We start from the raw sequence: 18,004 nt of genomic DNA on the forward strand, positions 1-18,004 counted from the left end.
CTTAACTTTAACTTTACACATACAAACTGTAGCACACAAAAAAGCACATTTAATTAAAAAAAAACTTTATTATGGTCTTACCTTTACTTAGAAATTAAGTCCATGCACCGCAACTAAAGCCCTCACTTAAACTTTCCACGTGCAAGATTGACTCTATTTAAAAAAGTGTAACCGAGGGTTTATAAATGTCGCCTATACTGTATGAAACTACAAAATAACAAACACGGAGGCTCCAGTTTACACGAGGACCACTTTATTTACCTTCTTTCAAAAACCTCCGCAACGTGACATCACTTCTGCTCTTAGCGCCTTCAAAATAAGAGCTCAAGGCATATACTGTATAACAGCGCATAACAGGAACTTAACATCACAAAGAGGAAAGCCCATGAAAATAGGTTACAAAAGTTATTTAATAAGAAGCCAAAAAGTGCAAAAACAATAATGTTCGTGTTGTAGGAGTTGTGAATTAGGTACACCTGCAGTCTGCAGTTAGCCGAGTCATTGCGCAATCCATGTTGCGGCACTGAGTGACGTGCCTCAACTGGCTGCTGTTCACCGCACCGTCTCTTCTCAGTATTTGAACGGCAAATGTGAAAATTCAGCGATTTTGAATAAAAATAATGTAAAACTGGTGAAGTTAAATGGAAAATAACTTTATAGTATAATCACTGGATACATATAACAAGTTAATTTTTTTTTTTCTTTTTACTTTTTCTTTTCTTTCCATGATGACTGCACGTCCACTTATATATATATATATATATATATATATATATATATATATATATATATATATAGTAGAAGTTGCTTCCTAGCAGTTCCACTGTAGACACGGCACAGGAGCCAAGCGTGCAGTTTTAACAAAGTTTTAATGTCCATAGATTTTTTTCAAAGTCTTTCTCCAGCAGAACGTGACTTTTCAGTCACATCCGTATCCTCTCTCCCCTCCTGCTCTCGGCCACCTACTGTTAAAGACAACAGATGATTAGATTATCACGTACCATGTGGGAAATCTAATCACCTGTCAGCTGTGTCTCGCCGTCAGCACATACCCCGCCCCCATCCGATGGTGCTCGTCCTCAGCACCACAGACAGAGGCGGTGACCTTTGCTCCTGCAGGCGCGCTGGCCACACCTCCCTCCACATACCTCCACCGCCAGACTTAGGCCAGGACGTGGTCCGGCCGCGCCTACTCTCTTTCGGGATTCCGACTCGGCAGATAACTTGAAACAGCGCCTGCGCGACACTCTTTGCAGAGATGGAGCGCAGCGGTACTGCTTCGGGATAGCGCGTTGCATAATTCACCAGGACTGGCGCAAAGCGATATCCCTGGGTGCTCGGGTGAAATGTTCCGACGAGATCAATGCTAATTCGCTCAAATCGGACCTCTATGAGTGGCAATGGCCGCAAAGGCGCCCTAGGGTGGCCGCTGGGTTGACTAGTTGACAGTCTGGGCAAGCCGAGCACCAGCAGCGCACGTCTGCCCGGATGCCTGGCCAATAGAAACGGACCATTACCCGGTTGAGTGTTTTATCATATCCCATGTGACCGGCCATCGGGTTGAAATGTGCCGCCTGGAAAATCATTTCTCGACGGCTTTTTGGCACCAACAATTGGGTGATTTCTTCCCCTGTCCGAGTGTCACGACTCACTCTGTATAATCTGTCCCTAGTTAATGCAAAGTGAGAGAAACCCCGCGCTATCCCCGGGCGAACCAGCTGCCCATCAATTGATATCACTTGGTCCCAGGTCACGCGCAGAGTGTCATCTCAAGACTGCTCGAGTGAAAAAATCATCCATGGGGCGCCATTGGAGAACAGAGGAAACCTCTTGCGAAGTCCCCGCCGACTACCCTTCCCCCTCCCCCCAACAGCGTCGGATAATCTCGCGTCGCAGCTGAGAACAGCGCGGCTATCCCCTTTTCCTACCGGTCATGAACGCACCCCTGCGCACTGCTTTACTAACCCGTTAAACCCCGGCCAATTGGTTCCCAAGATTACAGGGTGCATTAGGCGCAAACTTACAGCCACCTTCATTATGCTTTTCCCCCTTGAAAAAAATTTCCACCGGCACCATGGGGTACTCGTGACTATCTCCATGCACACATTTAACCCGCACACGTGTAACCTATTTCAATGCCCCAGGTCGAATGAGGTTTTGGTGAATCATGGACTGCTCGCAGCCCGAATCCACCATCACTCGGTGTATACTCCCTTGTATCCTTACCGGTACATAGTACGTCTCTCCTGGCTCGGGGGAGGGCACCAAAGGCTCGACAACCCGGATCACCTGCCCTACTTCCATAGATGGACATTCTCTCTGTAGGTGTCCGAGCCGCCCACACCTCCAGCACGCCTGCCAAGGCATTCGAGGAGCAATTTGCAGGGGACACACAGCGTCGGTAGCGGCCAGGACCTAAGGGGAAGAAAGCATAATGGGGTTGTTCCGTGGCCGTGGCCACGGCTGGGCTCCCTCGGCCGGCATTGGACGCTCCGCTGCTTCCACACCTTTCTCCTCCTTCCTCCTTTCGCGGTGGACAGCCAAGTGGTCCTCTGCCAACGCCACTGCTGCTGCCAGGTCCTGAGGCTGATGGTAGCGGATCCACGCAGACGAGATTGCCTCCAAAAATTGTTCCACAGTTATTTTTTTCATAATGTCACTGACCTCTCCTGGTTGCAGCCAGCGCGCCGCGGCGTCCCTCAGCTGTTGTCCTAGGGCGAAAGGCCACTCTTTCTGTCCCAGCCGCAGTGTCCGGAACCGGCGCCTGTGGTCCTCTTTCGATCCTCCCGTCCGGTCCAGCACCGCTCTCCTCATGTCCCGGTAATTCACCCGGGTCGCTGGTGGCAAGCTGAGCGCTGCTCGCTGCGCCTCTCCCGCTAGCAGCGGCAATAGCCGTACCGCCCACTCCTCTTCTGGCCATGTGCATGCTTTTTTTTTTTTAATCAAATATTTGTATTGAATTTTGCAGACAGTACAGTATAATGGATCATGGCAACAGCAAGTTGAGGCATCTGCACATTTTACAATATGTAACATAGTAAACCCCACCCCTTACAGTACCCACCCCCTTTAATTACCAAGGTAATTGTCACCTAGTGCCCACAACAAATATAGACACACTTGAATATATGCAAACTTAGATTCAATCTAACAAATATATTAAAGATAAACAAAAAATAAATAAGGTCATGTGCATGCTTTTGCCGTGACCTCGAACATGTCCAAGAAACTTTGCGGGTCTCCCGTCTCCACCATCCGGTGCATCCCCACGGCCGCCAATGCTGGCGCTGCCGCCGCGGGTGTCCCCGCTCCGGACCGCTCCACCAGCGCTTGCAGCACTTGATTCTGCTGCGCAATTTGCGCTTGCATAGCCTCCATCTGCCGCTAGTTCGAAGACGACACCTCGGCTATGAGCTGTCCTTTTTTAATTGGGCGGAAGATGTTTCTAGCAGTTCCACTGTAGATACGGCACAGGAGCCAAGCGTGCAGTTTTAACAAAGTTTTAATGTGCATAGATTTTTGTCAAAGTCTTTCTCCAGCAGAACGTGACTTTTCAGTCACGTCCGTATCCTCTCTCCCCCCCTGCTCTCGGCTGCCTACTGTTAAAGACAACAGATGCTTAGATTAACACGTACCACCTGGGAAATCTAATCACCTGTCAGCTGTGTCTCACCGTCAGCACATGCCCCGCCCCCATCCGATGGTGCTCGTCCTCAGCACCACAGACAGAGGCGGTGACCTTTGCTCCTGCAGGCGCGCTGGCCACACCTCCCTCCACACACATATATATATATATATATATATATATATATATATATATATATATATATATATATATATATATATATATATATATATATTTTTTTTTTTTTATGCTACTTTTGTCAAACATATGCAATATCCCCCCTCCCCCCAAAAAAGTTGAATATTTGATGTGAAGTAATTGAGACTTAAATAGGTCAATCATTTATAACGCTGAGTTTATTTCTTTTTTTTTTTTTTGAGCAATTTTAATAATAAAAAAAAGAAATCCAGCTAAAGGGCCCCCATTCATGAAAGTGTTAAAAATAAGTGTAGCGGTAAAGTCCTAAACTATTACTGCTACTGGTTGCTGAATATAAATGAAGCTAGTTTAGACCATACTTGCCAACCCTCCCGGATTTTCCGGGAGACTCCCGAAATTCAGCGCCTCTCCCGAAAACCTCCCGGGACAAATTTTCTCCCGAAAGTCTCCCGAAATTCAGGCGGAGCTGGAGGCCACGCCCCCTCCAGCTCCATGCCGGACCTGAGTCCACTTTCCCACAATATAAAGAACGTCTACAGTAAAGCAGTCCGTCTGCCGTAAACAGCAATGTTGTGACACTCTTAAACAGGACAATACTGCCATCTAGTGCATTTGATGAATGCACTTTTGTGCGTGCCACACAGCAATGCATAATCAGAGAGGGTGTTCAGCATGGTTAGAAAGATAGTGACAGAGAATAGAACAAGGATGGACAATTCAACCCTTAACTCAACAATGAGTAGATGAGTGTTATGTGTGTGTATATGTGTAAATAAATGAACACTGAAATTCAAGTATTGCTTTTATTCATATATATATATATATATATATATATATATATAGCTAGAATTCACTGAAAGTCAATTATTTATTTTATGTATATATATATATATATATATATATATATATATATATATATATATATATATATATATATATATATATATATATATACATATACATATATATATATATATATATATATATATATATATATATATATATATATATATATATATATATATATAGGAGTTCAAGTACCTCGGAGTCTTGTTCACGAGTGGGGGAAGAGTTGATCGTGAGATCGACAGGCGGATCGGTGCGGCGTCTTCAGTAATGCGGACGCTGTATCGATCCGTTGTGGTGAAGAAGGAGCTGAGCCGGAAGGCAAAGCTCTCGATTTACCGGTCGATCTACGTTCCCATCCTCACCTATGGTCATGAGCTTTGGGTCATGACCGAAAGGACAAGATCACGGGTACAAGCGGCCGAAATGAGTTTCCTCCGCCGAGTGGCGGGGCTCTCCCTTAGAGATAGGGTGAGAAGCTCTGTCATTCGGGGGGAGCTCAAAGTAAAGCCGCTGCTCCTCCACATCGAGAGAAGCCAGATGAGGTGGTTCGGGCATCTGGTCAGGATGCCACCCGAACGCCTCCCTAGGAAGGTGTTTCGGGCACGTCCGACCGGTAGGAGGCCACGGGGAAGACCCAGGACACGCTGGGAAGACTATCTCTCCCGGCAGGCCTGGGAACGCCTCGGGATCCCCCGGGAGGAGCTGGACGAAGTGGCTGGGGAGAGGGAAGTCTGGGCTTCCCTGCTTAAGCTGCTGCCTCCGCGACCCGACCTCGGATAAGCGGAAGAAGATGGATGGATGGATGGATGGATATATATATATATATATATATATATATATATATATATATATATATATATATATATATATATATATATATATATATATATATATCCATCCATCCATTTTCTACCGCTTATTCCCTTCAGGGTCGCGGGGATATATATATATATATATATATATATATATATATATATATATATATATATATATATATATATATATATATATATATATATATATATATATATATATATATATATATATATATATATATATATATATATATATATATATCCCCGCGACCATCCGCGATCATCCGATGGTCTTGTGATGGGGCGATCATTTAGCATAGTTTCAATTTCGCACAACACAGTTTGAAAGTCTTCATCGTCCAGTGTTTGTTGGCGAAGCACGGCACTTAAGATCTTTCTGATCATTCTGCCGATGCGCTCCCATATGCCATCATAATGATATGCAGTTGGAGGGTTGAAATGCCACTTGATTCCATTTTGTGCTTTCGATAAGGGCTTGATCAAAGGAAGCCAAGGCCTCTCTTAGCTCCCTTTCTGTTCCCACAAAGTTGATACTGTTGTCGGATCTCATGTGGGAAACTTGTCCTCTTCTACAGACAAATCTTCTGATAGCGTTAATGCATGAGCTTGTATCGAGGGAGTAAGCCACTTCCAGATGAACGGCTCTACTTGCCATGCAAGTGAATATTACTCCATAACACATCTGTGTGGTCCTTTATTGTTGTCATCCTGTTTGCAACAAATAAATGATAAATGGGTTATACTTGTATAGCGCTTTTCTACCTTCAAGGTACTCAAAGCGCTTTGACAGTATTACCACATTCACCCATTCACACAAACATTCACACACTGATGGCGGGAGCTGCCATGCAAGGCGCTAACCAGCAGCCATCAGGAGCAAGGGGTGAAGTGTCTTGCCCAAGGACACAACGGACGTGACTAGGATGGTAGAAGGTGGGTATTGAACCCCAGTAACCAGCAACACTCCGATTGCTGGCACAGCCACTCTACCAACTTCGCCACGCCGTCCCCATGCCTTGAACCTCTTATCTTTGTTTCTCATGTACTGGTTTGTAAGCAGTTCCTCCAACCTGTTAACGATTGTGCGGTTAACAGTAACTGTGGGGCTCCCATTATGCTGGTCTTTGCCTTGTAATGGCCCATTAATTACCCACCCCAGTAGGGTTCTGACAGCATAGGGTCCGTGTCCGTCCGTGGCTGTTAATCACCTCCCATGGTTCCATTAACTTGGAGACGTTGGTACCAATTAACAGGTCCACGTTGGCAGGTATTCGAGGGATTTTGATGCCTTGGAGGTAAGGCCACTTATCGAGCTCTGCTTCACTGATCAGATTGTTAGTACACACAGGCCTTTGAGTGAACACATCAGGAAGCTAAAAAAAACATACTGCCAGTAAGCTCAGAGATTTCCAGGCCATTTACAATGCTGCTAGGGACCGCCTTACTGTGCCCCATGGTGCACAAGTGGATTTTTGTTCTTCAGCCTTCTGAGTTCAGCCTGTTCACTAGCTGTTCAGAACAGAAGGTCCCTATGCTTCCTGGATCTAGGAAAGCGTATGTCTGGACTATCTTGCTGCCCTTTGAGCACTTCACTTGAACGGGCAGGATAGGTAAAATTCCATAGTTGCCAGCCCCTGTATGGCCACAAGTCGATGCTATAGTGCAACTCTTTGCTTTTATCTTTGGCAGTTGGCTATTTTCTCCACTTTCCAGATCCCTCCTGTCAGTATGTAGAACATCAGGATGTGTGTTGTTGCAGTAAGAGCAAGTGATACGCCTGTCACAACTCTTGCTCAAGTGCCCTGTGCACAGGCAACCAAAACACAGGCCTTCTTCTTTTAAAAAGTCAAGCTTTTCTCTGTGTACCTTCTTTCCCAGTATTGGACAGTGCTCCAATGCATGTCCACTTTTACAATAAAGACAGGAAATACAGTTTGTCTTGGAGAAGTACATGCCTCGGTTCACAAACTTATTCAGGTGTGGATTCGGTTTAGGTTCAGTGGCAACTGTCACCTGAGTTGCGAAACTATTTTTTCTGAACTGTGATTTGCTTTGATGTATAGGCTTGGGTTTGGTTATTGCTTTATTCCGAGGAATGTCCTGAATGTCGCCAAAGACAGGATCTGAAGCAATTCTGACCTGCTGTTCAATAAATTTCACAATGTATGTGAAACGAGCACGTCGCTTTTGTTTGTCAACAATGTCAGCTGCTTTTCCTCTCCACTGGTCCCTTAGTTTGTAAGGAAGCTTTTGTATGAGCATCTTTGTTGTGTATTAACAGTCCTAGTTTTGTCCCAGTTGAGTTACCGTCATGCCTCCTGCTCTTGATGTCACTTCCTGTATCATACAAAGTTGTTGTTGTTGACCTGGAGAGTAGTAAATGTGAAGCTACAGAGCAACCGACGTTTCCGTGTCCTTATTATTATTGGTGTAATGCCCAACCATATATATGGGTATATAACAATTGGTGACGAGGTGGTGCGTCATCACATTGTGTGTTTATTGTTTACCTTGGCCGTCCGTGTTTTTTTTTGACGAGCATTAACGAGCAACCGCGGGATACAAGCTGGGGTGCTGTCTACTTGCTGGAGAGTGGATGACCAGCATGTTACAGAGCACAGCACTATTGCAAGAGAAAGGCACGTTTCCGTGCTAAAGGACACTTGGAGAAGAGAAGAAAAGACATTGACATACATCCAATTTCTGAAGCAGAGGAATATATTGGGGACATTTTTTTGAACATGGCTGCACTGATTGGACATATTGGACCTTTTGAGGAGGACACAGAACAGTGGAGTTCATACACTGAGAGGTTTGAAAATTTTGTACTGCCTAACAAAATTGAAGATGATGTTTTGGTGCCAACATTTTTGAGTGTTATAGGAGGTAAAACATTCACCCTATTGCGCAGTCTACTCCAGCCTGACAAGCCAGGAGACAAATCCTATAGGGAAATAGTGACAATATTGGGGGATCACTACTCTCCTAAGCCACTGCTAATTGCAGAGAGATTCAGATTCTATAAAAGGAACCAAGAGGAGGGTGAATCTGTCTCACAGTTCATAGCTGTATTGAAACGGTTGTCTGAACATTGTGAATTTGGACTTTCACTCAATGACACCATACGTGACAGACTGGTGTGTGGTCTACGCAGTGAGGCCATCCAAAAACGACTGCTTACGGAGGCTGATCTAAACCTGGAAAAGACAGTGCGTATAAGTACATCAATGGAGATGGCTATCCATGAAGCACAGCAGTTAAGTGCCTCAGTTCAAGTTAATAAATTGTCTTTGGAGCCACAAAACAAGGCGACAGCTGGCAATCCATGCTACCGCTGTGGGAGGCCGGGACATCAGTCATCAGAGTGTTGGTGTAAGGACTTGGACTGTAGAAACTGCGGGAAGAAAGGACACATCGAACGTGCCTGTAAAGCGAAAAAGGCTCAAACGAGCAAACAGCACACTGAGACCAAGAAAAGTGGTTTCCAACGGAACAAGAGAAAACAGGTGAATATGGTGGAACGTGACCAGGATGAGCCAAGCGACTGTGACTCTGATGATGAGATCACAGTGCATGTTTTATCTGTCAGGGACAGTGATGATGGATATTGGGTCACACCATTGTTGGAGAACCATCCTATAAGAATGCAAGTAGACACTGGTTCACGCGTATCGATGGTATCAGAAGCTGTTTACAGTGAGGAACTGCAGCACCTTGTGCTACAACCAACCCGGCTGAAGTTAAGGACCTACACAGGAGAACCGGTTCCAGTGCTGGGAGTTGGGGATGTGACAGTGGAACACAACGGACAGAAAAAGACTCTTCCACTGTATATCATTCAAGGCAAACAGCCAGCATTGCTAGGCCGCCGGTGGCTGGAAAAGCTCAGGCTGAATTGGCAGGAAGTGTTCCTAGTTAGGGATGGGGACACAGGGCCACTACAGGAGATTCTAAAGACACATTCCCCCGTTTTTGATGGAGAACTTGGCAGCATGAAAGACATTACAGTTAAGCTGACAGTGAAACCAGGAAGCGTGCCAAAAGCTTTCAAAGCGAGACCTGTTCCATATGCCATAAAACCGAAGGTGGAGGCAGAATTAGCCAGGTTAGTGAAGAGTGAAGTACTGGAACCAGTGAGCACAAGCGAATGGGCAACACCGATTGTTCCAGTCATGAAAAAGGATGGAACTCCACGGATCTGTGGTGACTTTAAAGTCACATTGAACCCTGTCCTACATGCTGAGAAGTATCCTTTGCCCCTTATTGAGGAGCTTTTTGCAGGCCTAGCTGGAGGCCAGAAGTTTAGTAAGATAGATTTATGTCAGGCCTATCTACAAATGCATGTGGATTCAGAGTCACAAGAGTTGTTGACTATAGTGACACACAAAGGCCTGTATAAGTACCGCAGGCTCCCTTTTGGAATTACCTCTGCCCCAGCACTTTTCCAAAGAGCCAGGGACCAGATTCTCAGTGGGATACCAGGGGTCCAGTGCTATCTCGATGATCTGCTCATCACGGGACCGGATGAGCAGTCACACTTGAGGAATCTGGACATCACACTGCAAAGATTGGAGGAATATGGCCTGAGAGTTCGGAAGGATAAGTGTGAGTTTATCCAGCCTTCTGTTGAATACCTGGGGCATGTAATCGACAGCACAGGACTCCACAAGGCACCATCAAAAGTAAAGGCTGTTGTAGAGGCTCCATCTCCGAAGAATGTAAGTCAGCTGAGGTCGTTCCTGGGCCTCCTAACATACTACGCAAAGTTTGTGCCTAACCTTGCAAATGCATTGAAGCCTCTGCATGAGCTTCTGAACAAAACTAAGAAATGGAAGTGGACGTATAAATGTGAGACAGCTTTCAAGGAAGTGAAGACAGCGCTGTCACAATCTGAGGTGCTCACTCATTTTGACCCCACATTGCCAATTCAGCTGGCATGTGACGCCTCACCTTATGGTGTGGGGGCATTAGTGTCACACATAATGCCATCGGGCGATGAAAGGCCCATCGCTTTTGCTTCAAGGACATTGAGTAAAGCAGAAAGCAATTACGCCCAAATTGAGCGTGAGGCACAATCTATAGTGTTTGGGGTGAAAAGATTTCACCAGTACCTTTATGGCAGAAAATTCACGCTACTGACTGACCATCGGCCTCTCACCTCCATTTTTGGTTCCCATACTGGCATTCCATCGCTTGCTGCCAGCCGTATGCAACGATGGGCTCTTTTACTGTCTGCCCACCAGTACGACATTAAATATAGGAATGCAGATCAGCACGGAAATGCTGATGGGCTGTCAAGACTTCCACTGCCGGTCACACACATTGAGCCGAACCAGGCTGAGATATTCTACTTCAAGGAAGCGGCTGCTACCCCAGTGACCTCAGCTCATGTGAAGAGACACACTCGCAATGACCCAATCCTGCCTGAAGTTATGGGCATCATTGCTTGCTTTCAGAAAAGGAGATATGACCCAAAGCTTAAAGCCATATCTGATGAGGAGAAATTAGCTTTCAGTCCAGCCTGGATGCTTTTTGTGGGGCTATCGTGTCATTATTCCTCCACCATTAAGAGAAAAAGTGCTTGATGAGCTTCACTCGGGGCACTGTGGTGTAGTGCGAATGAAAGAACTGGCACGCAGCTATTTCTGGTGGCCAAGCCTGGATGCAGCTACAGAAGAAAAAGCCAAGTCATGCTCTGCCTGCCAGAAACTGAGAAACCTCCCACAGCTGGCTCCCTTGCATCCGTGGGACTGGCCTGAGGAACCATGGCAGAGAGTCCATGTTGATTTTGCTGGACCACTGGAGAACCACATGTTCTTAGTTGTAATTGACGCTCATAGCAAATGGCCTGAGGACGCTGTCATGAAGAGCACCTCGTCAGAGAGAACCATTGAAGAGTTGAGATCCATTTTCAGTCGTAATGGTCTGCCACAGCAGTTGGTTAGCGACAATGGTCCACAACTGGTGTCAGAAGAATTTAAGGCATTCATGGAGGAGAATGGTATTCAGCACATCAAGTCTGCGCCCTATCATGCGGCTACAAATGGGCTTGCGGAAAGATTTGTACAGGCTCTGAAGAAAGCTCTCAAGTCCTCTCCAAGCACGCAAACCCTTAACAGGCGCCTCAATGCTTTCTTGTTGGCATATCGAAACACCCCTCATGCTACCACTAAGGTGTCCCCTGCCTCAGCGATGTTCAAGAGACAACTCCGCACTTGACTAGATTTCCTGAAACCTCTAAAGACAAGAGAGGTTGTGCACCAGCAACAGAAGGCTCAAGTGGAAAGACGGGCAAATGCAAAATTGCGGAGCTTTATGATAGGAGACCGGGTTCTTGCTAGGAACTACACCAACGATATAAAGTGGGTTCCTGCGACCATTGTTTCCAAAACAGGTCCTGTCGCATATACTGTAGAAACCAGTGAACATCGCATCTGGAGAAGACACCTCGACCAACTGCTGCACACTTCTGGGTCTCATGATGACTCACGCCAGCCGACATCTTTTGTTCCGGAGCTGTGTTTTTCCCTGGAGCAGCCTCAAACCCTAGACACGGCTGCTGTTCGAAGTACACCTGGATCTGCTCCTGGCACACCGGAACCTGCACGAGTACCTGCCTCAGGTTTCACTTCACCCAGACCAGAACCCACACCATCTACAGTGACCGAAGTGCCTAGAGGTCGTGTTTACCCTCAACGAGAAAGACGACCCCCAGATAGACTGTCATTGTAGTCTAGGCGCTGACCCGTGTCATTGGGGCAGAATAATCCCCAGGGTTCAGTTTGGGATGGAGGTAGTCCACCCTCATTCTCTTCTCTAGTTCAGGCAAGTGTTGTATTTGTTTAAAGTTATCGTTGAACAGTTTATATTTCACAAAAGAGACTGACGTGTATTTTGAAGTTGGCTTTGATTTTGTTATTTTATTTTTGTTAAGGGAACCTTAAAAGTAAAAGGGGAGGGATGTTATGTATTAACAGTCCTAGTTTTGTCCCTGCTGAGTTACCATCATGCCTCCTGCTCTTGATGTCACTTCCTGTATCATACATAGTTGTTGTTGACCTGGAGAGTAGTAAATGTGAAGCTACAGAGCAACCGACGTTTCCGTGTCCTTATTATTATTGGTGTAATAATGCCCAACCATATATATGGGTATATAACAATCTTCATTCTAGCTGGCATTTTGAGCTCATCCAAGTACTGCAGCTCATCCATGGCCTTGGAGCATTCTCACAAGTAAAGTATATAAGCTTGGAGATTTTTCACATCCTCAGACTTGATGTTTGGCCAAACCATGATTTTGTCCAGGTAGGCTGCTGTTATTTTTTAAGGATTTCAAAAGTGTTCCCTTAGTAGGCGTTTTGCTGTAGCATAGCCTCTCTCTGTAGGCATATAGAGGCAACTGCGCACCAAATCTCTCGGATATCCTTTGGTAAACTGCTCCAGATAATATAAGCAGTCACCACAATCATTGGTTTTTGCCTCTACACAATGCTCAAATGCTTTTATGAAAGCCTGAAACTGCAATGGGTCACCTTCAAAACACTAAATGTGTCTGTGTGGCAGCAATTGGGAGGTTTGTACTTGAACCAGGAGTGCCATCATTTCATTTTGCCTTTGTACCGTATTTTCCGCACTATAAGGCGCACCTAAAAACCACAATTTTTCTCAAAAGCTGACAGTGCGCCTTATAACCCGGTGCGCTTTATTACGATTCATTTTCATAAAGTTTCGATCTCGCAACTTCGGTAAACAGCCGCCATCTTTTTTCCCGGTAGAACAGGAAGCGCTTCTTCTTCTACGCAAGCAACCGCCAAGGAAAGCACCCGCCCCCATAGAACACGAAGCGCTTCTTCTTCTACCCGCCCCCGGAAGAAGAAGAAAAAACGCGCGGATATCACCGTACGTTTCATTTCCTGTTTACATCTGTAAAGACCACAAAATGGCTCCTACAAAGCGACAAGGATCCGGTTCATAAAAAGACGCAATCTCTCCATCCGCACACGGATTACTACCGTATTTCACAGCAACTGATATTCCTGTGAACCGCACTGTGGAACGGGAGCACGTACGGTGAATATTCGCACCACAGGGAATGAGAAGTCATCCTTCACTGTGGTTCTAGCTTGCCATGCTAACTTCCACCCATGGTGATATTCAAAAGGAAGACCTTGCCAAAAGAGACCTTTCCAGCCGGCGTCATCATAAAAGCTAACTCGAAGGGATGGATGGATGAAGAAAAGATGAGCGAGTGGTTAAGGGAAGTTTACGCGAAGAGGCCGGGTGGCTTTTTTCACACAGCTCCGAAGGCGAACACACCTTCACTAAGACGGGCAGACAGCGCCGGACGACATACGCCAACATTTGCCAGTGGATCGTAAATGCCTGGGCAGATATTTCGGTCACAACTGTGGTCCGAGCTTTCCGGAAGGCAAGATTCACAGAACTGCTGCACAACAACAGCGACACTGAATCCGATGACTTCGACGAGACGGAGCCGGCCATTTTTGGATCCCACGCTTGCGCAACTTTTCAATTCGGACACCGAAGACGAAGAATTCGAAGGATTTACGAATGAAGAATAACTTCAGAAGGTGAGCGCTATGTTTATTTTGTGTGTTGTGACATTAACGTTCGAGCAACATTATGTTGCTTTTGCTCTACACCATTTTGAATTTTACTATGTTTGTGATTGCACATTTGCGTACATTTTGGGACAGAGTTGTTAGAACGCTGGTTTTCAATATATTATTAAAGTTTGACTGAACTATCTGACTGTTTTTTTGACATTTACTTTAGCGCAGCGTTTTTTTGACATTCACTTTAGCGCAGCGTAGGCGCGGCTTATAGTCCGGGGCGGCTTATTGGTGGACAAAATTATGAAATATGTAATTCATAGAAGGTGCGGCTAATAATCCGGTGCGCCTTATAGTGCGGAAAATACGGTAATACAAACTGGAACTCACCTGGTATTGTGTTATTGCCTTGAAATGATTGAGCTGCTTGAGGTAAATTTTGCCTTGATTGGTTTTCCACAGGATCCAAAGTTGAACCCTCATTTTCAACCTCATCATCATCATCATCATCATTTTGATAATACATCAACCTGTCAACCTTGTCAATAAAACCATCAAAATTCAACATTTCGGCTTTGTGCCATGTCTCATGTTTAGCACACTCATCTGGCAACAGAGTCAACAAAGTTATGGGCACTTTTCGTTTGTGCTCCCTCCTCCTCCATTTGGAAAAGTCAAAGTTTGTCAACCCGCGCGCAAGTCAAGTCAAATAGTCACCAATGCATTGGATTTGTCAATATTTGTGTGCACACTAGAGATGCGCGGATAGGCAATTTATCTCATCCGCAACCGCGTCAGAAAGTCGTCATCCATCCGCCATCCACCCGATGTAACGTTTGATCTGAACTGCATCCGCCCGCCATCCGCCCGTTGTTATATATCTAATATTAATTAAAAAAAAAAAAAAAGGGTGAAAACTACGCGAATTGCACCTTGTGCAGACAAGATTTTTCGATCGGACACGGAGGAATTAGCGATGTAAAAGACCACGTTGGGACAAAAAAAAACACAAGTCTAATGCCGTTGCTAGCGATACAAGTGGAAAACTTTCAACGTTTTTCGTCGCCCAAACAGATTCTTTGGATGTGATAAATGCCGAAGTTTTATTTACGGAGGCAATAATTGAGCATGGACTTCCAATCGCACTGGCTGATCACATGGGACAGTTAATAATGTAATGCAACCTTTAAAAATCATTACGCGGTGATCGCGATCCCAAAAATAAACTTTTCTTGCATGATAATGTCCAGAAAATTTCGCTTTATATTACTATAGAGTCCTTTTAACGAATGAGTTTGATGGTTTATCACAAACCTTAAATGAAATTCCATGGCCACCGTCCTGCTCTCTATATCAACCAGGGTGAGCCCCACCCCTTTCGTGAGCGCACTGAGCGCGGAGTGACCCCTTTTACGCGCCCCCGGCAACAGGGGTGGCAAGCAGGTAAGCTGCGCGGGCGGAGCGCGCGGAGTGACCCATGTTACGAGCCCCCGGCCACGGAGGTGGCGGGCAGGTAAACTGCTTACCTGCTGCGCGTGACGCCGGCCGCGGCGAAAGCGGACGAGGCGGGGTGTCGGTGCGGTGGGCGCGGTAGTGACCCTGGACGTGCGTCGGGCCCTTCTCGCGGATCGCCTCAGCTACGGCTCCCGGTGGGGCCCTCTCGGGGGAAGGGGCCTCGGTCCAGGACCCCGGCGAGGCGTCCCTTCTCCGCTCCGTAAAAGTGTCCATCTCTTTTCTTTTCTTTTCTTCTGTTGTGGCATATGCAGCAGGTGCCTGCTCGTTTTTCGTATGTGGGTAACAACATTTAACTATGTATATATATTTCCCAATTGGTTTAACTGCCACCCGCAAAAAAAAAAAAAAAAAAAAAAAAATCTAATTAATCCGCCCGACCCGACCCGCGAGCCGATAAAATCTTATTTTTTTTAATTTCATCCGCCCGATCCGCGGATAATCCGCGGACTCCGCGGTTGTGTCCGCAAACCGCGCATCTCTAGTGCACACATTTTAACAATGGCCCTTTCTTTATGTCGCTGCGCCGCTAAAACATATCACACAGCTGGAGGACTGACTCAACGCTGTCCTGCGTCCTCCTCCACGCACGCGCACGCGCGGTCTGGTCAGTTGGGATGATCTGCTGCTGCTGCTGGCTGCTGTGCCCAATGAGCGACCCTGTAGCTCTCCAGTGGGACTCGTAGCTGTCGATTCAGAGCTTGATTGCAGAAATGTCTCCGCCGATCCGTTTCCTCCGCCGCCGGCCGCCAAACAAACGCTGACAGCGGCCCGTGCGTTCCTCTTCCAAACGAGCCTCGAAGCTTGTTGCTTCCCAATAAACAACTCGCGTTCCGTTGAGGCAGTTTTGACTTAATATAGCGGTAAAGTCGTAAACTATTACTGCTACTGGTTGCCGAATATAAATGAAGCTAGTTTGGACGTGTGCAGCCAGCTAATAATCCATGTCCAGAATTATGTCCATGTTTAACAAAAATGTCAATTATCATACAGTCACGTAAATAAAACTCACTTTGTAACAAAACGGAAAATAAACGGGAGCAAACAAATACTAGTCTGGCACAGTCAAAAACTGTTGTGCCTCCACTCAGCAACACCTGAGCAAGATCCCAGCTTCTCCCCAAGTAGACTGGCACTTGGCCTTGAGCCAACCCGTTAGTGACGTCATGCACTTGACAGACAGAAAGAGGATATGTCTCTAAAAATTAGCGTTAGATTTTTCTTTTACTTTCAGTGCTTAAATCTCTAGAACAGTTTCAAATATATCCTTTGATTATACGTTTGTTTTTGTTTTGTTTTGTTTTGTTTACTGTATGCATTTTTTGCCAAACACAAAATATGCAATATTTTCCCCAAAGAATATTTCAAAGTCCGATAATGGCTTTTTTGCCGATATCCGATATTGTCAAACTCTTAATTACCGATTCCGATATAAACTGATACTGATATATACAGTCGTGGAATTAACACATTATTATGCCTAATTTTGTTGTGATGCCTCGCTGGATGCATTAAACAATGTAATTTTACCATGAATTGAATAACGTGGACCCAGACTTAAACAAGTTGAAAAACTTATTTGGGTGTTACCATTTAGTGGTCAATTGTACGGAATATGTGCTGTACTGTGCAATCTACTAATACAAGTTTCAATCAATCAATCAAAAACAAGGTTTTCCAAAATAAGAGAACAACTTCAACTCCAGTTATGGAAAAAAGTGCCAACATGGCTCTGCCATATTTATTATTGAAGTCACAAAGTGCATTATTTTTTTTTAACATGCCTCAAAACAGCTTGGAATTTGGGACATGCTCTCCTTTAGATAATCCTGATACCCATTACAACTATGGGAAATACTATACTTTGACTTTCACAAAGTGCATTATTATTATTATTTTTTTAAACATGCCTCAAAACAACAGCTACAACAACAATGAAGGCACACAGCTTCAGTCCAGAGTATACTAGACTAGAGCATACTTGCCAACCTTGAGACCTCCGAATTCGGGAGAGGGGGGGCGGGGTTGGGGCGGGGGCGGAGTTTTGTGGTAGCGGGGGGTGTATATTGTAGCGTCCCGGAAGAGTAAGTGCTGCAAGGGGTTCTGGGTATTTGTGCTGTTGTGTTTATGTTGTGTTAAAGTGCGGATGTTCTTCCGAAATGTGTTTGTCATTCTTGTTTGGTGTGGATTCACAGTGTGGCGCATATTTGTAACAGTGTTAAAGTTGTTTATGCGGCCACCCTCAGTGTGATCTGTATGACTGTTGATCAAGTATGACTTGCATTCACTTGTGTGTGTGTAAAAGTCACATATGTTATGTGACACTGCCGGTCCGTGTTTTACCGGATATGTAGCGCTCCGTACAGCGGCGTTTTAAAAAGTCATCATTTGTACTTTTTGAAACCGATACCGATAATTTCAGATATTAGATTTTAAAGCATTTATCGGTT

General features: G+C 45.4%; 1 protein-coding gene across 1 annotated transcript in view; it reads left to right on the forward strand.

Annotated features, from left to right (window-relative positions):
* htr6 (5-hydroxytryptamine (serotonin) receptor 6) overlaps nucleotides 1-18,004 on the forward strand; it is a 49,228-nt gene that overhangs the window by 18,451 nt on the left and 12,773 nt on the right. The window lies entirely within an intron of this gene.

The sequence above is a fragment of the Nerophis lumbriciformis genome, linkage group LG23 (genome assembly GCF_033978685.3).
Source record: "Nerophis lumbriciformis linkage group LG23, RoL_Nlum_v2.1, whole genome shotgun sequence".
Taxonomy (NCBI): domain Eukaryota; kingdom Metazoa; phylum Chordata; class Actinopteri; order Syngnathiformes; family Syngnathidae; genus Nerophis; species Nerophis lumbriciformis.